The sequence below is a fragment of the Oxyura jamaicensis genome, chromosome 18 (genome assembly GCF_011077185.1).
Source record: "Oxyura jamaicensis isolate SHBP4307 breed ruddy duck chromosome 18, BPBGC_Ojam_1.0, whole genome shotgun sequence".
Classification (NCBI taxonomy): domain Eukaryota; kingdom Metazoa; phylum Chordata; class Aves; order Anseriformes; family Anatidae; genus Oxyura; species Oxyura jamaicensis.
Genome location: NC_048910.1, coordinates 9,965,278 through 9,992,160, shown reverse-complemented (window position 1 = coordinate 9,992,160; position 26,883 = coordinate 9,965,278). Strand labels below are relative to the sequence as shown.

The following is a 26,883-nucleotide window of genomic DNA, read 5'->3' as shown; positions in this document are numbered from 1 at the left end:
GAGATGGAATCCCCCCAAGCAAGAACAGCTCTCAGAAGGGATGCCAGCACCTGGTAAAATCAAAGCTTTGAAGACAGGCCTCCCCATTGATAGAAGTCTTTGCATAAGTACCCTCCTATCTTCTCTGATGCCTTTCCAGTGTCAGCAAACTGGAAGCTCCAGGATCAGGAGCGGGGTGGGATCCCTCACCGGCACAGCAGGTCTCTTCGCTGGAGGCTACTGCCCAACCGCCTGCAGATCCGGCTGACCTTCAGGGTCTGACTACGGGATCTGGCAGGTGAATTCCAGCAGGTCTTGCTGGGGTGGTTGAAGATGCTATCGCACCCCCACTTCCCCTCCGAGGTCCTACCCCCTCTCCACTCCCTCGCTGCACTGGCAGAGCCAAGCGGTGCCGGCACCAAGAGCACTCGAGGGAAAACCCAGCGGCTTCGCTTCGGCAGGCAAGGAAGGGAGGTTTTCCACCAGACTCTGCACGGAGCAGCAGGGCCAAGCCCTTGATTCCCCACGCTGCGGGAGCAGAAACCTCCTGCAGACGCTGGGCAGGGAGGTGACGGGGCTGGAGCAGTGCAGATCTCACCTGGAGCACTGAGGTGCCAGATCCTGCATTTTGGATGTCCTTGAAGGATGGGATGGTGTGACAAGAGGGTAAATACTACGGTTTGTCTTCATGGATCATTGCGTTGTCTTCCAGCAGAAACACAACTCTTCCCACCACCTCCTCCCTCAACTTTCTCAAAAAGAACCAGCCCCTTCAGCCTCTCCCCAGAGCCACCCTCTTCCTCAGGTTGCTCTTCACCAAAGCAGTGCTTTCCCTGCAGAGTACCGATGCCCCACGAATGCTTGTATCATTATTTGGTTGGGCACCATTTTACTTTAATGTATGACCTGCTGAATTACAAGGAAAAAATGCTTTCTGGTCTGAATTGTGTCTTTGTTTTCAAGGAGCCTTCAACCTCTCCTTTTTCCTGATCCCTGAAAGATTCCCACCACCAGGGCATAAGAAACAGGAAGGAGCGAAGCTTCATCTCACCTTCCATCCCTTCCTCTAATCAAGTGGCACTGCTCGGCGCCCCGCAATACCTGTCTGGGAACCTGCTTGGGGGTGAGGGCTGCTCTCTGGCCAGGAAGCAAGGGGGTGGAAATGAAAAGCAAACCCCTCGGGCTCTCCCTGGGAAGAGGAACTGGGAGTGCTGTGGTTTGGGCACACAAGAAAGGCGTTGGCTAACAAAGTGTCGGTGGAAGTCCTTTGGTACTTGGAGAAGGGCAGGAGCAGAGTGCTCCTCATGAGACCAGCGTGGGCTGTGCTCCAAGCACAGAGCTGAGAAGTCATCTTGCTCCTGCGTTCGTCATCCTGCACTGTGCCTAGTCTTGGGGTGCTTCAGGAAGGAGATGGATGCTTGCATTAAAATGCCTGGGAGCGGGTTTCTGTGCAAGAAGGGTCCCTCTTGGAGTCCCTCATGCGGGGCATGGCTGCTATTTGGTCTGCACAGCAGGAAACTCAGCCCCGTGCTTGCTCAGCTGGGTTATTTTGGTCATCTCAAAGTGTGTCCTGTCCGAACAAGAAGCCCGCTGCTGGCACCCACCAAGCCCACAACTGGAGATCTCCATTAAACATGAGACTGGAAGCATGTGAAAACTGCGCATTTCAGTCTTAATGATTTACCTGTTCTAAAAGGGAAAAACAGCAAAGAATTACTGGCATAAGTGTGGAATAAGGCTTTTCAAAGGAATTAGCCCAGGCAAGGCCCGGGATAAGAGCATTTTCAATAATAGCATTAGGACAGGAAGAAGCACAGCGAGAAATGCCAACCGTAGTCTCTAAATGCTTAAGCAACTTGAAATCTGAAGATGAAAAGGCACTGTACACTATTTACTCTTATTAATGCTGAATTGTACAGAAGTACATTTATATTTTATACTCCTTTGAACTGGGAAATACATATAATTCCCACCAGAGGATAAAGTATTTTTGCACCGAAGGATTAGAGAGGTGCTTTAAAAGGAACTTTAGGGTACAGCTCGAAAAGGGACGGAGGTTTGCCAGTAGGTCTGGCTGCTGCTCTTGCGCTCTCATAGTGCCCAGAGCTGGTGCATCACGGCTGCTTCTTGAGAGTGAAGGGGATGGAGCCGCATGCAAGCAGTCCAAGAGATCTGAAGGGAATTGCTGTGTCATTTGAGGGCGGAGTTCTGCCTAAAAATCAAGGGGCTGATGGATGTCTGACCGCTCGCCGGCCTTTGTAAGGGTCTCTGCTGCTGTGACCCGCTGGACCTTGGCTGTCCGCAGCCAGAGCCTTTGTAAGGCACTTCCAGCACAGCCTACCTCCTCGAAACCGGGGAGCAGAAAGTGGTTGCTCGTGCTGAATGTTCCCGTTTGAACCCAACCCGTCACCTCCTCCGATGCGTTTCTCTGTTGGAAGGTTATTAAGAGTGACAAGCCTCTGGTAATGCAATCTATCATTTGAATAAAGGAGCCGCTGTGTTCTGCAGGTGACTCCTTTGTGGTCACGCTCGGAGGAATAGCGTAAGGAATGATCACGCATGCCTTCCAACTTTGTAGTGGGACACAAAGGGTAGAAAAGATAAATAAAAGCCGAGCGGCATTAGCTTGCACCATCGAGTTAACGTGCTCCATCACACCAGCTGGAATGGCAGGAGAAGGATACTGCCCCTTCTGAAACGAGGCCACACCTGAGTCGCCTTTATTTGCTCGAACACATCGGACCAAACCACTCGCATAACGAGCCTAGAAATATTTCCCTGGGGCGCCACAATCCCATTTATCCGGAGACCTCCTGTCCCACGGCCTCGCTTGGTCCCACGCTTGGTGTCCTCCCCCGCCAGCCACGCTCACGGGCTAATTGCAGGAGGTTCGTTCCCTGCAGGTCCCCGTGGCTCCTCTGTGCCGGCACCTTCAGCCCGGCGGTGCCCAGGGCACTGCCACGGCCTCCAGGGATGGGGGGCAGCGATTTCTAACCAGCAAACACGGGTTTGAAACCTCCATTGTAGCAGCCCACCGTGGGGAGGGGAAGAGGAGCAGATAATGAGCTACGGCATGATCAACCGCGAGAAGAAGGTATAAAAGATAGAGACCATTAGAAAAGAACAAGGCTTAAATGCCATCTGAGATTTTAGCTGAAAAGGCCTTTATTAGGTTAAAAAAAAAAATCTACATTTAACAATATAGAGTACCCAGTCCTGTAGATTTCTACCGCAAACTCCTCTGAAGTAAACTACAAAGGATTGTGATGTTTCTTCTTTCAGACTTTTTTTTATATGAACTTTTTTTTTTTAAGGCACCGTATCCCAGTGAACTATCCTCCATTTCTTTTTCTTGCTGAAGCTGCAGATGTACATTATGCTAGTGTGAAAAAAAGCTAATTAAACTGCACAGACTCTGCAGGAGGCAGCGAAGGCCTGCAGTGCACGGGGGATGATTGATTTGGACTGTCACACAGCTCTGCTGGGTGTCATAACTTAGTGACAAATAAAGGATTACAGTGTCCCAGAGTAACTCTCTCCCTTTTATTGTTCACCAGACATCAAAGCACAAAAGCATATTAGCATTTTTAATAAGTAGTTAGGTCAGTCGTGGCTTATAGTTTGGAATTACTTTATGTAAAACCAAAAAAAAAATAATGAAAGAAGGCCCAAACTTATTGGTAGATTAAAAATATAATACCCGCAAGGCAGGAATGATTCTTCCATTGCTTTCGATGGAGCGTGCGTTATTTGTCTAAAACATGCAGGGAATGTGAGTTCCCAGCCCATTGTCTGAGAGCTAGATTCTAGCTATAAAAATATTGTTAAGAAGTTGAAAACATTTTATCAAAAAAGCAATTATTGAACTTCCAGCGTTACTGGCCTGCCTGGCGCGTTATTTGTGCATTTTTCATGGGGACCTTATTGTTTTCTGCTTTCAATTAGCAGTATAAAATGATTTTTTAAATCACCTTATCTCTAATGAACATGTATCCCTGGAAATGAAATTGTGGGTATCTTGTACTTTTAAAAAAATATAATTTGAGGGTGTTTATTTTAAATAAACAGAACTTAGATATGAAAATGCGAACCAGGATGGAATAATGAAGCTGGTGTTCTTATCAGGATACAATTAGCTCGGCGTAATTGCTAACGCCTCCCTTTGAAGTGGGCAGAGCCCTTTTTGATGGGGCTGTTCTGTTCTGCAGCCATGGCACGAGCGGGACGGCGGCTGCGCACCTGCGGGCGTGCAAAGCCCCGCCGGCAGCTGGAGGCTCGGAGCTCCCACCCCAAACGGAGGGGACCCAAGTGACGGCAGCCGTCGGAGGTCTGTGCTCACAGCTCTGGTAGGGAGCCTGCTTTGGGGCTGCACGTGTTGAGATGCTTATAAATACCGGAGGGAGGCTGAGCTAAGCCTAACCGGAGACGCCGCTCTCTGCAGCGCCGTTAATCAAAGGCAGAGGAGGGAGAGGTGAGGCTGGATGGCACCAAAGCTGCCCTCAGCTACCACCGACCCCGTGCCTACAGGATCACATCCTGGCCAGAGTAGGGTCCCTTTTGAAAAGGCTGCAATAAGGATGCAAACTGCATCATCCTCAGCTCCCCTCTCGCTGGCACAAAAGTCATGGAAACATTCTCAACTTTTGAGACGCAGTCGCTAAAACCAGTTTTATTTGCCTGCCCAGCCCCATTAGGACTCGCTGTGGTGGCACGGTCATTAACAGCGCTGTCATGCCTTGTGCTGGGGCCTGGGGAATTAACCCTGTACTAACTGCCCTGTTGTATCTCGGGGCTTCCCTCCATCCCCTGCTGCCACTGGATATCCCATCGCATGCCCTATCCAGCACCAGGAAGATTCTGGTGGCTGGAGTCAGGATTTCTGATCGTAATCTGCAAAACAAGGAAGCAAAGCACAAATTTCTTCTGCAGTGTGTGTGAAAAAGCCCCATTTCAATGCGACACCTCCCCGAGCACTTGTCGGGTGTGCCTGATGCTTCCCCTCTGCTCCGGTCCCAGGCTGTTGCGGTCATTGGCACAAGAAACGGTACTGCTGCACACACAGCAGCCTGTCCTGGGGGGCGTCTTCCATCACTCCCAGTTATTTCCTTCCTTCTAAGTTTCTTAGACTTTCTGGTTTCCTTATAGGCCCTTTCCTTACTCACCTGCTGCCTTTCTGCCACCAGGAGCACCAGCTGTCCCTCCATCGAGGACTGGCTGCTGGAGGGGAAAAGCTGTGGTAGGAGAGAAGAGTGTGTATTTTTAAGCTGTCTCTTTATAGGGTTTAGGAGCTGAGAACAAGGGAGAGAGCCAAGATGTTGGTGGAACTCCAGCAAACATGCCATGGACCGTCAGTGGTTCAAGACCCATTTGGGGAACTGCTGGAATGGGCCCTAACAGCTGTAAAGCAGATACAGTTTTCATATTATCCCTGGAGAGATGTTTCCTCCTTTTTCATAACAATTCTTTTAATACTCTTTAAAATGAAAACTTCATTTTCTTGGTATGAAATTACCTTAAAAAATAAAAATAAAAATCAAAGAACTTAGGAAGAGTAAAAAACCTGGCGTGTGGATACCCATGCGATAGGCACCTTATAAATACCTGTGAGAAATAACAAAATCGGCATGAAAGTACTCTGAAGAGTCTGCCTTTCATTTGCAAAGACAAGAAAACGTTTTCTCAGGTGAGGCTGAAATAATGCTATTAACCTATCACCTTGTGCCTACACAAAAGGCAGTTAAGATACGGTGGAGATGTCCAAGGAGCACAGAATCGTATTTACCCTTCTGGAGGTGCCAAAGCACTGAGGCACGGTGCAGGAATTTTTGATGATGGAATTTCCGCCTAAATTTAATTTCCTTTCTTTGGTTCAAATAAAATCTTTCATTTAATTTTAATGTAGTGCTTTTTAGTAAATCCAAACTTAGCAGACTTCAGGGCATTTCAGCCTACATCCAGAAGTGAGTTTTGCAACGTGAACCCACCGTTGGTGTTTGTGCGGGCGCGCCACAACGCCTCCCAGTTACCGCGTGCTCTCGGGGATGCAAGGACACGAAGGAAGAGTCAGCCTTCACATTACAGGCGGGCTGGAAGTCTCAACAGGACACAGGATCTGAAAGTTGGAGGTTCTTAATCTTGGCAGGAGTCAGCAAGTGACTTCTGTACTCCCACTACAAAAGGCCATTTGCATGAGGACTGGCGCGAGCTCCAGTCCCCGGGGTCTGCTGTTTGTGCAGAACTGCAGTGACTTCCTCCTTCCCCAGAGGAGTCGATATTGCAAACTGGTTTTATTTCCTCTATTGGGCACATCAGCCCAATCTATGCATACTTGCTCTGCATTGTCCAGTTACTTCGTTGGACATTTCAGGGATCTGTGAGTCTCCTGTCTGTGATTCCTGCGTGCTCACTTGCTCTTGTAATTTGGGAGGCTCCTGGATATTTGAAAAAACGATGGCTTCATTTGTTTTTCCAAGTTCTTACTGAATCACTTGTTAGTGTACAAGTGACATTCCAGGCATCGGATTAATGAAAGCTCCTTTCTTCTCAGTACAAGTTATATTACGTCAGAAATTTCTCCACACGCACACCAGTTCCAGTTATCTGATTGATATACTTAGACATCACGCATGAAATATGCCTTTATTCGTGTATTTGTGTCTGTAAACTGAAAAGGACCCTTTATTCTGAAGGAAGAGTCCTGCAGCTCGGAGCTGAACTGTAAGGCTCTGTCAACAGTCAGGCTGGCCACGGGCCAAAACCCAGTCTTATCTCTTCAAGCAAAATCCGTGGAAGGAGCCACAATAGCGAATTTTGGAAAAAACTCGCTGATGATGTCACCGGCGAGCCCCGGCCAGCGGAGCTGGCGCTGCCCGCAGCCTGCTCTCGGTGCTGGGGCTCCTCTTGGTGTCCCTGGGGGCTCCTGGCTGGGGAACCCAAGGACAGAGTTTATCTGACCCCAAAACCATCCTCTGGGGGCTTGGATCCCAGGCTGCCTCCTGCACGCTCTGCACGGCGTGAAGTGGTGGGGCCTGGGGCGAGCTGGTAGCAAGAGGGAAAGCAGCCAGGAAAAGCGGTGGGAAAAGGCTCCCGTGGGGCCAGCCCGTCTTCTGACCTGATCCCAAACCTGCTCTTTTTTGTCTGTTGTCCCTCCTGGTGTGGAGGCGGGGATGAGGATGAATATTTGTAGTGGATAATTATCGCTTGGGAGCCTCAGCCAGACGAGGGCACCATTGGGCTTGGGCACTGGCTCTACCTGAGCCCTGCTGGCCTTCAAGGCAAGACCGAACAGGTGGAGGAGAAACCGGTGGAGAACAGGTACGGTGAAAATAACGCGCTCTGATGATACATCTGTGCCTGAGAGGAAAACCATGGACGTTACCTACGGACCTGATGCACAAGGCTGCGGGAGCTGGGCTGTGAGAAGGGTCAGGGACCAGCTCGTTGATGTCATGCATTTATGAGTCGTCAAACAGCAGCTTGGCAAGCTTAGAATCAGAGATCAGAGCAACTTCTGCTGCCCAGAGAGGTGCAGAGGGCAGCAAGGGGCTCAGGCTGCAGTCAGCTTCATGGCTGGATTCCCTCGGGCCGTGGGTGTCCTCCCTGCTGAAAGTGGGAGCATCTTTGTCCTGGGCATCACTGGTCTGAGGGCAAAATTCAGCCTCTGGGTGCTGTTGTTTTCACTCTTTTTATCCCAAGCACGCACATCTGGGAGAGTCTTTTACAAGAAATTGGGATGGGTTTTCTTTTCGCGTGCCAGAGGCAGGCAGAGCTGGCTGTAGTTTTGACCTGGTAAAACACTGAGGAACAAGGTTCATTTTTTGTCAGTGTTCAAATCGTGACATGGCCCATCACAGTCAGGAAGAGTTTGGTCAGAACAACCTTCACCAGCCCTGGCAGACATCATTTCAAGCCCCATCCTCAGACTTCCTCTTTGGAAAATGCCTGAAACGTGTCGCAGCCCCAAGAGCCCATCTGCCCAAGGATCTCCAGCACCCACCAGCCATTAACAACCTGTGTGAGCAGACCCAGCAGAAAAGCCAAAGCCCATAGGAGCTTAATTTTTCTCCCACCCTTCCTCAAACTGGGCCACAGCTAATGCTAAAAGGGTTTTATGCTGTTACTGCTGGAGTGGTAGCATAGAGCATTTTGATCTCAAGCTTCCTATATACTTCGTTGCTTTTAGCACTCAAGCATGTGCCGCTCTGGAATTGGGCAGAAGCATTTGCAAAAAGCTTGTTTGGAAATATTTGTGCATCCTGTGCAAAAGCAAACCCTAGCAATAGCCAGTAGAGAAGCAAAACCCCAAAGTAATTTCTAACTAAACAGCCCCAAATAGGTGTGTGTGTGTAAAGCAAACTGGTAGCAGGTCTGTGCAAATATCTAAGTGTGGGCATGTAATTTATATCACAAGGTGTGCTGGGGATACATAGACTTACTGGTATTGTAGGGAGCGCAAAATAATTTTGATGCTCTTGCAACAGCAGAGGACTGGTTTTCTTTTTTTCTTTTTTCTTTTTTTTTTTTTCAGCTGAGAGACAAATGAACTAAAATGACAGAGACAGAATGGAAAAAAATAAGCAGACTTGGATCTGGACTAAATATACTAGCAGGATAGAATGTTAATTTCACCCAGATTTGGTTTTGCTTGGGAAAAAAAACAACACGTTGTCTCTCAGAGCTTTCTGCATCATGTAGAAATGTGGCACTTGCCCATGTCACTGTGGAACAGCCAGCAGTGGCCAGGCCTCGTCTGCTCTAATTAATAGCTCATCAGAGGTACCTCATCAGCAGGTGGCCTCTCTAAACACATGTGCTGCAGGAGAGTTACAGGTGAAGCTGACTTAATGCCAAGTTTCTTTACTCTGGCGGGCGTGCATCAGACATTGATTAAACTGGAGTATTTTGGAAGTTAATCAAGCGTATTGAATCAATTAATAAGACACTTAAATGTCTTATTGCCTTAATATGTCTTAAATGTCAAAGTTAGCTGTGAGCAGTTTGGTACCTTGACTGCTGCTCTAGCTGATTCCTGAGCTGATGAAGATTCCCCACCATCCAAAAGGCTCAGGTAATTAATGTTCAGCTGTAGCATTAATTGCTCTTAACCACCTGCACCTTACTGTGTGACCTCCCCCTTTAGAAATGGCACTTTTCAGGTGTGATTTAGGGAAAACCCAGAAAGTTCCCCGCAGACAAGCCAGCTAAGGAACAATTATGATAGGAATATAAATGATAATCTGACATTTTTGCTGTCACTAATTTCATTTCATACAAATAAGAATGTGCTTCTTGAGCATGGGGAGCAAGGGGCAATCCTAACCTGAGCCTGGGGCAAGCACCAGGGGCTGGAATCTGAGGATTCCAAGGCTGCTGCAGAGCCTAGCAGGGAAAGATCGTATCCTACAGTGAGAGCATTTCTGGCTCACAGCAGTGAGGAATTGGGAAGGACGAAGAGGACCTTGGCTGTAAAATCCTACTGTCCTCTGTGGCAGCGCTGGTCCGGCAGGGCAAAGGGCCTTTGCAGTGTAGGAGGGGCAATTTCTGCTGTGCATTGCGTGCCGAAAGGCCTCATCACATGTGATGCAAGGGGGATGTCCAAAGGGGCCATGACCTCCTCTAATAGTGGTAAAGTTAAAATATTCTGCTGCGAGATCACAGCGACATCTGAAACTTTCTTTCAGTCGTTTTCTTCCCCCTCCTTCTTTCTCATCTCTTTGGGTCTTTTGGCCCATATGTTGCTAATTTTCTGTCTTTTCAAAGCACTCTGTTTCATTTAAAGTCAGAATACATTCTATTCATCACCGTGAATACTAGGGAAAAAAGAGATCTCAAAGGTCAGTGTTCCCCTTAATATATAAAATAAATGAGCAAAGCGCTGTGTTTTTTTCCTGTAGCTTATTACTTTTCCTAATCTATGTTTTAGCTCTACTGTGTGAGATCACAGGAAGAACTTAAGCGATCGCTCCTAGAAAGGCATTTAGATTTTCTGCAAAAAGGAGTCCCTCAAAAACGCGTGTCTTTGTACTTAGGTCTGCTGAGGCAGACTTCAACCAAGCTAATTACTGGTCAGCAAGCTGGTGTGCCATGACGGCGACATGCACAGGCACCCGAAGGACTTCCCTTGCCAGGAGCCCACTTCCATTTGCTGTCCATCACACTTACCCAGGGAAATGGTTCCTCCTTCTTTCTAAGGTATTGCATCTGAACCACTGAGATCTGTGCAAGGGAAGATAAAGACAAAACACTGGCGGTTAGATTTCCGAAGTAATGACTCAGTAGGTTGTAGTGTTACCAAGATGCCAGTTAAACTATTACAGTCATTTGAAGCTCAGAGGAGCATGCGAGATGATCTTAATTTTCACTTTCTGTTGTTCAAGAGGCGTGCTCTGTTTGTACGAAGTGATCCCAGGCCTGCATTTCTGCAAGGGCATGTAGAAGATGGTCCTGCAGCCCTCAAAGACTTAACTATATCAATAGCGCACTATTTTCTTGCTTCTGTCCCATCTGCAAAGACAAATGCCGATCTCCCCGCAGCCGTGACAGCGACGCAGGCCTTGGGCAGCCCACACCTCCCCTCACCGGCTGCATGACCCGGGAGACACGGCCAAGGCCCAGCCAGCTCAGGGCCAAGTGAACCTTTCTTTACCAAACCTCAGACCACATGAAGGTGCCTGCATTTGTGTTATGTTATGAACTTGGGGCTTGGGCCAAGTTAGTTAAAACATTAATCGAGACTCATCAAAACTCAGATCTTTGTAGGGAATCTGGGCCTGAGAACGGGACTAAGCCAGGCCTGGACTTCGGCTAGCCGGGAGGTGAGTGTTGGCTGGCGTGGGACAAGGAGCAGAGGAGATGGTGGCAGGATTTCCCCCACTCCTGGGCTGCGTTGCTGCCTCACGCTGTGAGCTCAAGAACCCAAACCACCCCGTGCACGAGCCACAGGGGTGGAAGTGCTGGGGTTTCCCTGCGATGTTGGTGCCCATGACTTGCTCAACGTGTGACCAGAGCAGGCCCGGCCCAGGCCGCGGCCTCCTCCCCGCACGTTGGGCCCTGCGTGCTCCGTCCTGCTGCGAGCTGATGTGGGCAGAGACCTGCTGTTCGTTCAGAACACTTGCACGGTGACTCCGCTAATAAATAATCTCACGAAAGTTTCCTTCAGCGCCATAAGATGCCTACTTTCATCTGGCAGCGCTTCAGGGCTGGCACTTCATCAGTAGATGAACAAAGCCAAGTAATACAGTACAAGCAAAACTATTACTGTCTGGGGTATTTCCAAAACGAGGTCCTGATCAGAAAAAAATAAAATAAAAGGAAAAAGATGGAAGAAGTAGGCAAGGAGGGGCTTTAAAAGCTGTTAGCTTTGAGCTGTAAATTTAGTTTAAATAACTTTTCTGGCTGTTTTGAAGAAGTGTAGAAGTTGCATATCAGCAAGTGAAAGTTTCTTGCTTTGCAGAACAGTTCCATCAATCTAAATTAAGAGTGTTCAGTGGGAACCAGGAATGATGCTACTGAACAAATCACAGCCTAAAAACCAGTTAGCAGGCAGCTGTTCTTGGATGCCTTTCCACCACGGGGCTATTTGATCTCTCTGGAGGCTGATACAAGTCCTGCAGATGCGTAATGGGTTCTTTTTGAACAACAGGCCTGCAACGTTTCTGCATCTGCAATTGAAAACACTGCGTCAATGAAAGGAAGCAGGGTCTTTTAGGTCTTGTTTCTGGCTCTACCACTAATTAAATGTGTGACCTTGGGCAAGTCAGAAAGCATCTCTGACCTCAGTTTACCTAGTGAGAAAGTGGGAGTGGTAGCACTTATCAGCCACTGCGGTATCCGAGATTTCACTCAGTGTGTTTCCTCAGTCTGCTGAGACAAGTGAATCACCATCCTGCCCGCTGTAGGCAGCCTTCTGCCCCGCTCTGCAAAGCATCCTCTCCGTACTGGGCGCTGGTACCACATGCTTGTAACTCAGTGTTGGAGAGAGTTATAACCTGCTGCTGACCTCTAGCAGCTGAGCATTTCCAGGCAAGCGTGCGTTGTGCTAATCCATCATGATGCCACTCTGCTGATCGCCGGACTCCTTCCATGACATATCCTCATTGCTTTCAACCAAGAAGCGGAATTGTTCTTAGGAAAGCACATACACTTTAAAGCCTGAATTTTCTATCTTTTGCCACATTTGGCTTGCATACAATTAATTTAACACCCAGCTGGTAGTAAAATTAGGTGCTTCCTGAGCATCATGTTTTTTAAATTGCTACCTTAATGCCTTCTGCTCTATCAGGACTGTCCTGCTGAGGAAAGGGCTAATATCTCCTCCCAAACTCAACTTTTCACTCAGCATTGCTGTACGAGAGAGAACAACATCCCTGTTGTAAGCATGGCATTTTATCAAAGATGCCCAACAGGCTCTCCAGAATCCTTGCAAATCTTCCCATCTGGAGGTGGTTTCACATCCCCGGCTTCTGGATTTGTTAGACGTTGCATGACAGCCGGTTAATGGGGACACCATCTTCTGTATCCGAGAGCAGAGAGGATGACTGCTCGGCCCATTTGCCACAAAGCCAGGGAGGGTTTTGGCATCTAGCTTAGCACATTGCGGCTGCTCTCTGAAATGGAGATCGGATTGTGGCTCCGGGAGCCGTGAAACCAAACCGACTGGCAGGCGTCAGAATCTATAGCAAGTCACAATAGTTTTCCCAACCTGGAAGGGAGGGAAAGAAGAGCCCTACAGAAGACATCCCATGTCTGATTACACTCCATGCATCCACGGCTATTGAAGCTCTCTGATTACCCTGTTTGAGATTTAGCTGCAACATCCCATTTGTTACAAGCAGATATGTAAAGTCTCCTTGGTATTCAGGTTCATTTAAAGATTTACATTTTGTATTTCCTTGCTCTTTTTCTGACGATGTACATAAAACAGAATTGTAAATGTTTAGGAAAATCAAAGCTATTCTTAGATGCCTGCAATTCCACTAAGTTTGTATTCTTTAATTTGCGCCATGAAAGGAAAAGGAAATCTGGGAGAGGAGCTTGGAGTTTGCTTTTTGAGGTTTCCTTTACTGCATTTCCATTGAAACTTGGGGCTTGGAGTTATGTTTCCCAAGGCAGTTTGAAATTCTCAGCAACCATTCCTTCCAAAGGACACGTTTGCAGCCGCCTCTCATACCTTCTCACAGAGCTGTAGTGGAGCATTGTAAGGTTAATTTCAACAGAACCAACTTCAGCAGGTGCCCAGAAGTTCAGCTAGACTTGTCTACCTTGGCGAAATTGGTAAATTTCTGGGTAAAATTCTGCCTACCTGCTTTTCTTTTTGTTTGTTTGTTTGTTTCAGAAATGCTACCATTTTCAGGGTAGAAACCAATGCCAAGCACAGTACTGAGATATTGCCATGGCCATAATAAAATGGATTCTGAATATAGTGAGCCAAAATGCCAATCTCTATCTCTGCCAAGTACCTCCCAGTCCCATTGGTACCCGCAGCTTGACTCCAATGCACACACTGGAGATGGCAAACCACAGGAGAGCGGGAAGAAGCAGTTTCAGATTAGGATCTCTGGAAGAAAATCACTGCCTGGGTAAATCCAAGCTAGATGAAATCTGCCCTTCTTTTCTTCTGCTTCATGCACAGTCAATGTCTTGAGAAAGTTCAGCTCCACAATACCAAGTGGGAAGTGAAATGCTGAACACAGCTCCAAACTGGCAGAACGAGAATTTTTCAAAGGAATGAGAATTGCATTCCCTGAAGCCAGCCCCAGCACTGCTCTTGGTTCTCTGCTTCTGAATCCAAAATTAAAAAGAAAAAAAAAAAAAAAAAGGAAAGGGAAAAAAAGAAACAACCCACCACCAACAAAACAAACAACAAACAAAAAACCACCCAAACCTGCTAGGAATAAGGAGGGCTGTTACTTCACCCTTTGCCCAGGTTTGCAGCTCTGTGGGAAAGGCAGGTTATCCAAACAAAAGCCCTGCAGAGGCTGTGTGGCTCGATGAGCAGCGCTCTGAAGTGGAATTCAGGAAAACCAAGCCCTCCTTCCTGCTCAGCTACCAGTCTACTGGAAAAACTGAACGCTTTCCTCTCGACATGTGTGGTAACGGGAATTTCCAGTCCAGAGAAAATTTCTCATATCTAATATATTCCTCCGAATTAAATAAAATAAAATCGGAGATGTGGAATTTTCCACAAATGGAAAATTTCAGATCTGGAGAGCCCAAAGGCAAGAGCATCCCTGCCAACCCTGCTCTGCTGCCCGGTGCCCGGGAGCAGCCAGGTCCTGGGGCTGGGACCGGGCAGTGAGGCCGGAGCCCCAGGAACCTGCTCGGAAGCTTCTGATGGGAACCAGGAGATAGAAATTTGATGTAACAGATTGTTTCTGGGGAACATTTTATTTTGATTCTTGTCTTAAACCACAAACGTGCTACCAGCTGGCATGGAGAGCACATGCTAAGGACGAACACGTACGTGCCATGTGGGACCTCACCAGCCACGTTTACCGAGGGACGTTGTGAGCTGTGACCAGGCTTCGGACAGAAGAGGGGTGCTGCGTGTCCCCCATCGGGCCGGCTGAGCCTCGCCACGGGGCAGACGTTCAGCACATCTTGGTGAAGTTAGAGGAATTTGGCACGGTGCGTTACCTTCGCAAGTCAGCGCAGGAGGAATGCTTTGCACATATGAACTATCTCATGCTCACCAAAGCTCTTATTAGTTTCAGGCACTGGCCCCTGTATTATTATGGCCTTGATAACTTTATTAAATTCAGCCCCAGCTTATTCATCTCACAGAATGGCCCTAACTATTTGTAGATATTTTAAAGTAGCCATCCTTGCATCGTGATCGCTTCCAGACCTCGCTGAGAGACACGCATGTGTTTGAAATGCCTGCTTTCCTTCTCCATTTCACCATAAAGTAGCCAATTTAATTTTGCACAATACCATTTGATAACAACCATGTGTGTGCGTCTTCAACGTTTATATACTTCAGAGAAGGTACTGCTTGGTCAGTGTGAGATAATTTCACAAAGAAAAACGGAACCAGATGTTCCTCCTTTTCATTTGGCTTCCCAGTCCGCCTATCTCGTTTCTAACGTCAATCTCTGCTCAGGTTTTCCATTACCTTGGGAAGGGGATATCTTTACACTTTATGTTTTCATTACCAGTGTGTCTGACAACGTGTGCGGAGTAGCTGAGGTAGATGATTATCAGCTTAGCACCTCTGAGATCATTATTAAACAGCAACGATGCCTGCAAAGAGGAAGGGTGTGGATGTGATCGCAGGGAGGAATCCTCGGGGGCTGCATCTTTTGGACCAAACCTGGAAGGTGACAGGTCCTTGCTGTTGGGATGGCGTGGCAAGGGTCATCCTTGGCTGCAGAGTGGACAGGAGGGGCTGCAGGTGAGCAGATGTCTTCGCCAGGTGCCTGCCGGATCCTGGGCCACAGCACGGTCCCACAAACACCCCATTTTTGGGGCAATGATACACCGGCACCGCTGCAGAGAACAGGACCGAGCACAGAGGAACCGAGCGCAGGGACCTGCAAGCCTCAGTGGCCCAGCGTTGCTGTTGCAAGGCTGTAAAGTTATAAACCATCTCATTTACAGGTGCTTTCACCTTGACACCTCCTGCTGTTAAGCTTCTTTATGAGAGCACCCCGTTGTGATCCTCCAGTGACTCACCGGTCTTGTGACACCCTGGCAGGCTGCAGATTTTGGCTGTCGTCCGCGTGCTGGCGGGACGAGAGGCCCTTGGAAGGAGGCCGTCACTGCAGGGAGTGTCCGGCCTCGCTCACAGCCGCCTTTTGGGCCGGCCGAGCTGGGCAGGGACGGATGCCAGAGCAACGCCTGGCTCCTCTGCCCGATGGACCTCTGCGGATGGCTCAGAACATCAGAGGAGAACTGCAGGAGTCTGTTGAGGGCCTCCAAAAGAAACCAAGTCCTCTGGCTTTGAGGGCATCGCGTGCTTTCCGCTCGCTGCTTTTCTTTGCCCCTTTTTCTTTTGGTTGGAATATGAGCTCAGCGTGAGCCTCGCCTCTATTACTTTTAGCTAAATCACCCCAAATTTGCAGAAAACCTTATATAAGCGTAAGCTGATCTTATGAGTCATGCTCATTGCCGCGAATACTGTATGACATATGGCAAAGCGCTGGGATGGGACACATTCTCCAAGCAGCTGGCTGGAGTCATGCTAATCCAGTTAGCGGGTGGCATGTAGGCCAATGAGCAGAGGTCCTGCAGAAAGAAGTCCCGATAATCGCCATTTCTCAGGGACTAATCCTAAATGGCTTTGCTCCCTGGCACTGCTTGCAGTAATAACAGCAGGTGCCCGCACAGAAATCCCTTCCCCAGCACCTTCTTCATGTCTTTGCTTTCCAAGAGAGGAGTTGAAAGACTTCCTGATAAGGATACAGGGGGAAAAAAAAAAAAAAAAAAAAAAAAAAAACTATCAATTTTTTAAAAGCCTTTTTCTCTTGAATTGTCAACCGTCTGTGATTTTTTCTGCAGTCATTAAAAAAGTAATAATTTTGTCACTCTCTGTGCTTCCAATCCGGTAACTTGCAGGTGAAGGCAGCGCCGGCGGAGGCCTGGCAGGAAGGAAGGAGGGATGTTTGCTTAATGCATGCTTAACTGGCAATCATCTTGGCAAGTTCTTGGCCTCGCTGCAGTCAAGGTGGCTTTCATCACTGGAGTTATAATTTGTCTCTGCCTTCCCGATTGCTCCTTCCTCCCTTTCTCTCATCTCCCCCTGCAACCTACCTGAACTGATACAAATCCAGTTCCTACCCCAGCACACGGAGATGCACAGCGAAGAACGGTGCCTGGTGCTGATTAGCGTGGTTGCAGCTCCAAAAGTCCTGTGCCAGGGTCTGCTGCAAAGGAAGCAGTGGGAAAGAGAGTGGTGACAGCGGCGCTCATACCCCGCATCGCCAGGCTGGCTGTGACTTTATTCCCTTTGGGGCTCACCGGAGCAGCCACCCACAGCCAATTGTCCCATTGACTTCAGTGGATATCAGATGAGATCTTTAGCTCCCGAGGGCAGGATTATCAACCCGGGATATCTAAGGTGAGGCCTCAGTTCCACATTAAGGCGTACGGATAAGGGACTGGATGAGTTTGGGTATTCAAAGGCTCCGCAAATTGTCTACTAATTTTGCTCACAAAATCCTCATCCTCAGGTGTGCTTCACGCGTCCCCAGGTATGCAGCTTAGGTGACCCAGTTTGGAAAACACAAACTTCAGCTCCCTGCCTCTGTCTGCAGAAAGCACGTGGTGTACAGCAAGGTGTAAACCCTCCCCACGCTGCGCTGAAGCCACCGCAGTGCTCGGTGCCACCGTGCCGGACCCATGCACAACTGTCAGAGTCCGGACCTTGGGGTGCTGCTGTGCCTCGGGCTAGTGAGAGCACCAAAGGGTGCTTGTGCACATGAAACGCAGCAGGTGTTGTGCTGACTTTCAGGCAGTTACAGGGATGTTACAGTCTAACCTGATGCTGTGTCATCCAGCGCTCTTTGAAAAGTCCTGGGGAAGTCTCTTTGAAAAGAGACTGGATAAGATCTCAAAGCCCTCGCTGCTCCTCCTCACCCCACCACGATCCCGACGCCCTGGTCCGTATTTTCTAGGTCATCATCCAGGCATGGCTTTCTCTTCTGTGAAAATGCTCAGGTCATTTGTTAGTGACAACAAGGGATAGATCTTTTGGTGATGTAAATCAATGTCACTTCAAAGCTTCCATGGAGCGATACTTATTTACTTCAGATATCAGATCCTTATGTTTTGCTTTTATGTGTGTCAAAGTTCTTCTTTTTGAAAGGTAACATTTTGTTGCAAATTTCTATAATTAAACCACCTCGTTTCTATGGCAATAGACACTACAAAAAATAATAAAATAAATATTCAGGCACCGTTTAATTCTGGCAACGCCAAGCTAAAAACCTTTCCGTCGTTCCTCATTATGAAGGCAGCAAAACGTGCTTAACAGACTATCTTATCAAAATTAGTGAAAACATTAAACTTCCCCAAAAACCCTTCTTTTGAAAAGTTGTTCTAAGCAAGTTTCTAAAATCTCAGAAGTATTAAATCCTCATTAATATAAGCTCAATGCATTTATGGTGTCAAAAATGTGTTCTATAAAAGCCAAAAGCAGAGTTGCACAAGTTGCCTCATTATCAATAATCTAGCATCGTCCCTTTTATGTGTCATTTCTTTACACAATATACTATCATTTATGACTTTTAGCAAATACATCATGGCAAAGGATTACTCTCATCAGAGGCAGTCTTTGAAAAGGATATGCTAATTTCTAGAGAGCAAGAAAACATCAAAACAGTGCCAGCAAATAGCCAAGGGACTTTCATGTCTTAATATCCTTCAGAAGTGCTTTATCTCCTAGTGCAACGTGTATCATAGTATAAACAGGAAATGAAACAGCCAAGGCATCAAAGAACCACCAGTGCATGGCTGTAATTTTAGATCAGGTTTAATAAAGGTTATCTGCAGCAGGCTAATCAAACAAAAGGGTGTATGTTTTAAAGCGCCATTTGATAATTTTCATTTAAGGCTCCCGATCAAAGAGATCCTAACAATGTCTTACTGACTCCAGATAGATCCCTTTGCCTCACTTTTCAAAGTAGCTTCGTTTATTGCTGGTAAAACTGGTTTTGATGTTCTAATTTTTTAGGTGGAGGAGAGATCAGAAACTGCTCTGGTTTCCTGTGCACCTTAATTTGAAAAGCAATAGAAAGAGAGCTGAGGAGGAAATGAGCAAACGCAGCCAGGGTCAGGAAGATCTCGGGGTCATTTCTGCAAGTTTGCAGTGACCATAATGCCTGGGCAGGGGCTCCCATCCCAGACAGGGATGGTCTGCATGACACGAGGAGAGGAGAAAAACCTGGCCAAGAGCAGGCCAGGCCCTAGACTAGTTATCAGGAAGGCAAAATGCACTGCAAGTGAGGCAGGAAAACAAAACAAAACAAAACAAAACAAAAGGATCTGGAGCTCTCCTTCTTTCAGAGGGAAGGCAGAAGAAGGCAGACGACTGCTTTGGCGTGACACTTGTCTGCCTCATCCAGAGGGACAGCTCTGTTGACACCCCGGTTTGGTTGGGGTGAGGGTGGCTCAGGTGGGCTGGGATTTGGGAAGGGTGACACCTGAACGTGTGGGCTCAGGAGTTATTGCTGGCTTTGGGTGCCTTTTCTCTGCATCCAGCTGGAAACAGAAAGAGCCTGGCTGGAGGCAGGCAGTGCTCCAGACTTGGCCAAAGGTAGAGAAGGCAGTGTCTCCAAGGGTAAAATTTATCCTATTTAAAAAATAAATAAATAGAAAATTAGAAAATTATAATTTCCTTTTTTAAAATGAGACTAAATTATCCTTCTGCAGAACAAAACCTGCAAATCTTTTCCCCTTTGTTCATGGTTTATTTCTTGATTCCCCCTCAGGCCAGATCTGCTTCAAGTTCCTGGAAAAACAGCTGTTTGATGCTTGCTGGAAGTGGAGTAATCCTAACAGTCGAGATTTGGAGAAGCCACCACCTTACAGGAAGGCCAGAGCACTTGTCTGGGATGCCAGGTTAGTCTTCCTCACTCCTGGTTTCACAGTTATTCTGTCTGGGGAGCAGAGAGATGAGAATTTTCTCCAAGTAGAAGCTTCATCAAAATTGTAATGTTTCTAGCAAGACAAATACATTTGAGGAATGAAATTTAGTTCAAATATTTGGTCAAAGCTTTTTGCACTATTCAAGCCCAGGAATGTTTCAAACTGGGTTTCATACAAAGGAGGCACTCCACATTGCACATGAACTCTAGCCTTGAAAATTCAGGCATGAATATCTCTTGCAGGGGGTAGCAGGAGATGTACGGTGGGTAGCTGGGATGGCTGGAGAAGCCTCCGTGTGCCCACCCATCAGGTCCAGGCAGGTCTGGGTGCTTCAGGGAGAGCTCTGTGCTCTTTGGGACCAGTGGGGAGGGATGGGGAGGCGATGCTCTACTGGAGGAAGGGGCTGAGCAGCGTGGTGCCTTCTGAGAGCTGCTGCACTTTGTGACTTGCATGTTTGTAAAGCTTGTTGTTATTTTACATGTCCAGATATCCAAAGCACCACAGGGGTTAGTTCTAAAGAAAAATCCAAATAAATAAAAAATTCACCCTTGGGTGCACTTAATATAGTTGGTAAGAAATGTGCTGACTCCCAAATAGTCTCCTTCCCACACACTTCACGAAACTCTGGTTTTATACATATACATGTGCATATATTTCCTGCTGTTGCTCTCTTAAATATTTCAAAGTATTCTTATGAACAAATATACTTTTATCGTGGTGTTTGTAGGAGCGCAAGACCTTGGTTGTACCCATTCAGCCTTGCTTTGCTTCTTTTCCTTTTCAAGTAAATTTTAAATTACCAAAGAAGTGCTGATAGTCACAAAAATCTAGTTATTGGCCATGAAAACTCAACCATAAGTAATCACCCCAAAACCGGTCCCATGAAATATTCATGTTTCAGGAACGCAGTTCTGTGCAGGGCGGTCTCTTCCGATAGTAAATGCTTCAGGAAAAGCAAAATGGTGATTCCTCTGTTTTGAGGAATGAGAATGCTGCCAAACCGTTTGGCAGAATAATCTGTTAGAAAACAAAAAGCAGGGCTTGCTTCTCGTTAAAAAACCCCAGTGAGAGGGAGGCTGCTGTCCAGGCAGCATCCTCCGGCCCGCCTCGCCATCGATCTTCGCCGTACCTGCAGCTGCCCCAGATCCCTCCCCGCGCTGGATTACCAGCTCCAGCACAGACACGGATCAATAGCGACTGAAGGCTGGTAATGACCAAGTGTCAGACACTTTTTAGCAGCTTATTTGAACTAATATTGGTACTTCCTAATCCCGTTATCAAAGGATTCCATGAAAAACACCGTGACGGTTGGTACGAATTGCCAACCTTTCACAGATTCATATACGTGAAGCCAGAGGAAACCATTCAATAATCTTTTTCTGCTGACCTTTATTTCATGGGCCATTAAATTGCATCCATATCAAGTCTGGTAACTGGTGTCTGACTAAGGTGCAACTTGTGCTTGGCAAAAGTGTATCTTCAAAGAAGGAAACCAGCCTTGGTTTGAAGACACTGGAGCTGGAGACTTCACCGCCCCTTGGCAGTTTTGCTCAGAGGTTATGACGGTTTATTTCTGGGCACTCATCTGCCCAAGGAAGTTAACTCAGGCCAAGGGAATGTGTGCAAGCAAAGCCAACAATCTCTACTTCATCTGCAGACACAAACACGGGCACAAGAGTCATTCAGAACTACTCTACAATGACTGCTATGTCTACAGGCTTTATTTTGAATTTGTCTGCCTTGAGTTTCATCTATCAGTCCTTTTCAGAGCATTCTGCTGTTAACCAAAGAGCTGGGTGTTTGATGCTGATGTGCTGTCTTCAGGACTCGTCCCCAGATGATCCCCAGGGCTGGAGCGTGGTGATTTCTCATGTCACCTCCAAATGTTTCTTGTCCATTCTGCGTTGGCCAAATCAGAGAGTGGGCGAACTCCTGGCCTGGCTGCATGCAGAGCGACGGAGACATTTCTGTTGGCTCACACCTGCCTACCAACCCTAGCTCACAGAGCTTGGAGGATTTTGCGTCATGGCCATGGGATGAGCTTCACTCCGTAGAGGACACACAGGAGCCCAGACATCTCCTTTGCCCTCCAGCCCGATGTTCTCCTCCCAGGCTGTGGCCCCCGAGTGCCACCAGCAAGCAACGAGACAGACACCACGTCATGCCTGCAGTTGTCATGTGGCCGTCTGCAAAGTTACTTACCGGAGCCACTGTTTGCAAGGCTGGGGATCTAGCTCTGCCTGGAAACATCATTTAAGAAGTTTTGAGTCGTGCCTGTGTGCAAGCAGGGCTCTCAGGCCATGCACATGCAACGCGGGATCTGGGCCGTAGCAAATGGCTTTGCTCAGGATTTGTCTGTGACCTCTAGACTTTGGGAAAATGTGAACACGAGCTGGCAGGTGGCAAATGAAATATACATGGTCCAAAACATGCCTGAGCTCAGCAAATAGTGTGCCTAAGTCCTAAAATTATCCAAGACAGTCTCCATAATCTTTATGGGAGAAAATTAAGTCTTCAAAGCAAGAAGGAATTTAAACTATCCCTGGTTCAAAGAAAATTGCCACATGCCGACAAACATTAAGAATGATAATATTTTGCTAAAGCCCCAGTAAATCGTTGTGTGGTTTCTCTGCATTTCCTTTCCCCTTTGCCATTCATTGCTCATACATCCACATTCACACTGGGAGGTGAAGGAGGAAAAGTTCCCCGTTGAAAAGAGAAGAAAAAAAATCATTTTAATTTGATATGATGCCCTGGGATATGGTTTGGACCAAGTAACACTGTGCAGGTGGCTTCTGCCAGGTGTCTTTGGAGCATTTGCCGAGCACCAGAACATCCCAAGCTGAACAGAAGCCATCAAGCATCTTATCAATTTGTCACATTAACAACTGTAATTAAAAGCATTAAGCAAATACAATAAAAGCCTCTTGGGAGGGTGCTAGAACCTGCGTGCACCTTTGTGTTCAAGTAATTGCTTCAATTACCAGTTCTAGGTTGTTAAGTGTCTGTGTGTACTCAGGGAACATGAAGGAAAAGAAGAAGGGTCAAAGAAATGAATTTTTGTGGCGTGATTTTGAAGTGTGACAGCTCACTGCTGATGTCCTCCTAGTGGCAAAGATTTTCACATTTCTTTATTAATGGACAAGCAAAAAAGGCTGGAGCAGAACACACGACGTGAGCCCCCCTCCAAACAGCCACCCACCCCTGGGCTACGGAAGGAGCCGGCTCATCCTCACCCCATCCCTTGCTGGATTAAACCTTCCTGCTCATGGCCTCATTGCCCTCCTGAGGTGCTGGGTAAATCCAGGTCTGGATTTTGATTCTGAGCCAAATTCCAATTTAGTTCAGTCCAAACAGTGACAGAGACCATTGCGCACACACAGCAACTGACAACAGCCAGTGGTTAGCAGGAGGTTAACGTTCAGTTGTAGAAGCAGCAGTAACTGAGTGATAGGACCAGGAGAGCTCAGGCCGATCCAGCAGTGCCTTTCTTGCAGAGCTGCATACAGAGACGGTACATCAGGAAAGTCAGTTCCCATTACGCTGTTTTGCCCTAAAGGAGTTTGGCTACTTTGGCAGAGCAGCTGACATTAAACAGATGAAGAAGAAAAATGGCTCAAATATGATTATAATACATATGCGTAGCTGTCACGGCCCCCTTTCAAATTGCACCATATGAAAATAGCCTCATCAAAACAGAAAGACTTCTAGGGCTGAGGTTAATTGCAAAAAAAGCTCTAAATAAAATAATCAAAAGGGCCCAAATATTGCTCTTGGTGCGAGCCAGCACTTCGCTCCGAACTTTATAGAACAAAAAGTTTGTTCTGCACTTGCAAACCTTGCCATAAAAAAGACAAATCAAAACTTTCTGCTGGAACAACTCGATAACTGTGTTTTAATATGCACCAGGTTGCTTATTATTCATGCACCAAAACTTCTGTCGCTAGTGAGCTTGAAGTCAAGCCCTAGCTCATCCACGAACTGCTCGGAGTCAGGCAAAGAGGACCACATCTGGAGCCAGCCTCAGATCCCCCCTATGACATTCTTTAGAGGTGCTGAACAAAACCCCCCCGATCTACCTCCTTTAAACTTTGCAAATATCTGAAGTTGGAGCTGAGCTTTGCTGCTCCCTCAAAGCTCTGTCCAGAAAGCTGGGCATCAGACTGCACAGGGCTGTGCTGCATCCTCACGGCCGAGCTGACAGCCCTCACAAAGGTGGCTATGAATTTCTTCACGTGTGTGCAAGGAGCACAGGCCTTCGGAGAAGATTTGTGGCCACCTCGCGTGCGATTTCCCCTCCCCCTGGTGTGAGTGTGAAGCTGGGTGAGACTCAGAAGCTCCGACGGAGTTTTGCTTTCAGAGTTGGGTTTGTTTAAGTGACTCGAAGCGGTGCTGAGCTGCCTGGATCGAAGCCAAAAGAAATGTTGATGCAAATCCTGCAAAGTAAACCGACCCCCTCCCCGAGTCACGTGCGGCTTAATTGTTTTCTATTTTATTTCACGCAACATCCCCAATCTATCAGTGTGACAAGCAGCACGCTGCATGCGGCAGCATGGAAGCACTTCTGATTTTCTTTCTGCAAGGCTGGAAAAATCTGCCTTCTGGCTCTCTCCTGTCCAATCCCTCGCACTTACATTTTTAAGAGGCTGGATAACAAAGCTGAGAAACTGAAGCAGCTCTGAGACCAAAAGTCCCCAGCGTTTACGTTAACTACTCCATATATGACTCTGAAACTAGCCCCTGAAGTTTGACTTGGGCATCCTCTTAACCTCCCATCCCTCAGCCCAAGACAGCTTTAGCTTATTGCATCTCTCCATCCGGGAAGTCCCCCTAAATCTGCTCTTCTTCCTCACTCTTAGAAAGATGCAGGGGAAAGAGGCCTAACCAGTGAGTTTTGCCCCCTCTGGTTTGTTTTTACCAAATCCAGAAGTTTCCCATCACCAGCTCATTGATTCCTTAGCACGAAGCCATCGAGCTGTGATGGCTGCCCTTGGGAATTTAGAGCTACAACTTGGCAGCGCTAAGGAGGAAGACAACGATCCCCCACCAGGCGATGCAGAGGCCGAAGAAACACAACTGGAGAGCTGACCACAAGTCACCGCTGCGGCATCTCCCCAGCTACTGAGAGCATCTCCTGGAAGCAACTCCTTTCCTGGCTGCAGCAGCATTTGTGGCATTCCAGGCCTAAATTCCTCTCTCCTGATGAGGTGGAGAGGGGTGTTGGGGTGTTTGCAGGCTGCTTCCCTCCAGCACTTTTCCCCAGAAATGGCATGGCGCATGAAGCTGGCACGCAGCTCCACAGCCACGCTTTTGGGACGTGAGGCTGTTACGTGGTCAAAGGGAGGGCGGGCACAGAAAGGCTCTTAGGGCAAAGAAAAAGGGCTCTGGAAAGTAACGTCGTTGACTTCAGGCTTCATCCAAGCTGCTTATCAGCAACCAGAAGAGGCACGGTGTAACACGGCCAACCGCTTCCCACCTCAGTCCTGCACCAGGAGGTGGGAAGGCAAAACCAGTTTCCTCTGAACCTCTTAGCACCGATCAGCCCCTTCTAGCCAGGGGCAGCCAGAGTGGTATGCTAATGCTCTGGGGGGCGGAGGGGGCAGAAATGCTTCTCTCAGCTGTTTGTGGCTTTGTTAATTAAAGTAAATGCTCCCAGCTGGGTGGGCAGGGAGTGCTGCTGGGGTTCCTTTGGGGTGCCTGGCAGGGAGACTCCTCTGGCACCCAAAGTAGCTGGTCTTGCAGCAGCGTGGTGGTTTTGGAAGGTAAGGTCCTGAATTTGTTCTTCCTTTTAATGAGCTTTTTTTGGGGTTAAAAGCGAAGTGTGGGTTCTCTTCTTGATGTAGTCCTGGTCTGCCTGGTGTTGGAGGCACCAGGGAGCTTGCTGCTTCTCTGGGTGCTGCAGGAGCCGGGGCTGGTGGCTGCTGCGTTTTGTTTCAAGTGGGAGTGGATGCAAATAAATCCTGCTGTTTTGATCCACGTGGGTGACAGCAGCCCTGGAGGTTCGAACTAATGCTAAGGGCAAACTTCATTAAACTTGCTGTGTGTCATGTGGCTTTCGTGCGAAGCTCTAAACCGCTGTTGATGCCCGTAGTTTGCTCCGTGTGCTTACAGACCTTAGGCTGGACTTTGGGCGTGCTTGTCTCCGGGATGCGTTGCCAGTCTTTTTGCATGCAGGTTGCCTGCATAAATACGTGCGGCTTTTACTCAGAACTGAAGTGCCTGGCCTTCTGAAGGTTTTACTGGAGCAAGCTTTTTAGGATCGACTTGCGAGGGGTTTGATAGGGCGCAGGAGGAGCGGGAGGAGCAGCCCGGGAACCACCCAGAGGGCTCTGACTTCTCCTGGTTTGTTCGCAGACGCCGGCTGCATAACAGTCAGCGAAATGGGCCGTGTTATCTGGGCGTGAGAGATCGAGATACGTTTCAAGAGCTGCAGAGAAGCTAGCAGGAAGATTGGAGACAAGGGCCTTGGACGGAAGAGATTAAAACACTTTTGTGGGTTCGGTAGATCAAGGACCTGTTTTAATTGAATTTGCTCCTAAATTTGTCTATCAGTGGCATATGAACCATGGGACGCACCTGTGGGCTGCGTGAATCAGCTGAGAAGGGACGAAGTGCGTTTTGCCAGCCTTGATGCTCTTCAGAGTGCGTGCTTGTTTTGGCTGCTGCGAAGAGCTCTGGGTTATGACAACACGGAGGGGGCATTTCGGAGCCATTAGTGACATCTGCAGCCTCGCAGGAATGTGTCAGATAGTTAATTATTGTGTTGAAATGTAATTCTGTCATGCCACAACATAAGTAGTTTGTTTGGGTACTCTTTCCTCCCCCCCTTGCTGAAGATAAAGGAGTTAAGCTTAATCATTAAATCTCCATCTTGATCCGTGTAGGTCACGCACCGAACCGGAGTCAGATAGCACAGCATTTAGCAACCTTATCTCCCTCACAATAAAGAGCAAGCAGGAAGCTGACTCTGTTGTCTGTGCTATTTTTTAATATACATTTATTTAAAGAAAAGCCATCTCAAAAATGGTGGTGCGGGGGGGGAAATGTTCCAAACGGCAGCTTCTGTAAACAGGATGAAATCAGATAAAGAAATTACTGTAAAAATATTGCCTCATCTCTAAAGCTCAGAACTTTTTTTTCTTTTGCTCTTTTTTATCTTTGAGAAAGATAATGAAAGAGGAAGCTTGAAACCACATTTCCATTGATGTTTGAATACACAACTGCTGGATTTAAGAACTGGAGGAGATCAAAGAGAATGGTTTTCATTCCGATAAAATTATAGCAGTTCTGGTATAGGGTGATGGGCTCATTTATGAACTC

At 47.6% G+C, this 26,883-nt stretch overlaps 1 long non-coding RNA gene across 1 annotated transcript in view; it reads left to right on the top strand.

The window, feature by feature from the left end:
* The window catches only part of LOC118175823, a 73,480-nt gene that overhangs the window by 19,916 nt on the left and 26,681 nt on the right, over positions 1-26,883 (top strand). The window contains exon 2 of the long non-coding RNA XR_004755149.1: positions 19,407-19,536. This is a non-coding gene — a long non-coding RNA (uncharacterized LOC118175823). The remainder of the gene's footprint in view (positions 1-19,406; positions 19,537-26,883) is intronic.